General features: G+C 45.5%; 1 non-coding gene across 1 annotated transcript; it reads right to left on the bottom strand.

Annotated features, from left to right (window-relative positions):
• Positions 1-415: 415 nt before the first annotated feature.
• Positions 416-490, bottom strand: Trnat-ugu. Its single transcript has one exon. It is a non-coding gene; the product is annotated as a tRNA-Thr (tRNA).
• Positions 491-1310: the final 820 nt, after the last annotated feature.

Below are 1310 nucleotides of genomic sequence, written 5' to 3'. Positions count from 1 at the left end.
ATATTACATCTCTGCATTAATGTATCCCACCAAAACCAACCACCTATCTGCTTATCCCTAGTGAAATGTTGATTGATTCCTTTAGCTTCAGAAACCCTACACCCAACGCGACGGACTTGGTTAACTGTAATCCCAAAGCCTAATGACTGCATCGTTGTTACTTAGTTCACTATCTTTACTTCAGGTTTATGTGGCTTCCCAATTTTTCAAAGAATTGCACTTCCTTGATCGAATGGAAATGTCATGGAATTACACTTCAATGTACTCTACGGGATACCAAAACGTTCACTGGCCTTTTACAATGTCCATCATTCGTTCATTATCAGCCGCGAAGTTCCTTTATGTTACAATGAAATGAACACCCTCAGCTGCTTACAGGCGTTGTCATACGTCAACGGGGACAGATGGAAATGTGTGTCCCGACCGGGACTCGAACCCGGGATCTCCTGTTTACATGGCAGACGCTCTATCCATCTGAGCCACCGAGGACACGAAGGACAGCGCGACTGCAGGGATTTATGTCGGACACGCCTCCCGCGAAACCCACATGCTCAACGTATTGTCCCGCACTACATTCGTAGTGCCCCCGCCCATTATACTCATTACTCGCGGCGCTTTGCCGATTCCCGTAAGAGTCCGGGCACTGTTTGTGCATTCGCACAGAAGAAGAAGAGGGTCAAGTGGCCGGTGAGCATTAACGATATATATACTAAGATGGTACCTGTTTTTTCGGACATGTCCGAAAGAACAGACACCATCGGTGACCGTGCAGCTCGTTAGAATGGTATTACATGTCCGAAAGAACAGATACCATCTTAGTATATATTCCTTTAAGTGTTGCAGCTGCGTCGGAATGCGCCACTTTATCCCGCTTTGGCGCCATCTCGGCGCCAAACCTAAGGTAAAGCAGGCCATTGCTAAGATCAAGCACTTGCCACGCGTGACACAACTTCCAAGTCAATTTTATTTGTGAATGATCTGTATCTTATCTGTTACTAGTGTTAAAGTGGAAATTATACACTAGAACAGCTGTTTGTACGAAATTGATATATTCACTACTGATTTCACTGCCCGTGCGTGACCTGCTCACACGATATCATAGCATGAATACCTTTGTAAAACTTTGAACGACCGAGAGACGGAGCGCGACGGCTTACTAGATTCCTGGATGCTTCTGCCATATGCTGGCAAAATCTTGGAACATTTGGAGCTGAAGCTACGTTGTGACACAAGAAATACGATTTATCACGGAGTAACGGTCACAGAACCCTTTTCAGGAAGATGCGATTCGTCGTGATGTATATGCAGAC

This window comes from Schistocerca americana, chromosome X, assembly GCF_021461395.2.
Source record: "Schistocerca americana isolate TAMUIC-IGC-003095 chromosome X, iqSchAmer2.1, whole genome shotgun sequence".
NCBI lineage: Eukaryota > Metazoa > Arthropoda > Insecta > Orthoptera > Acrididae > Schistocerca > Schistocerca americana.
This window is presented reverse-complemented; position numbering and strand designations above follow the sequence as displayed.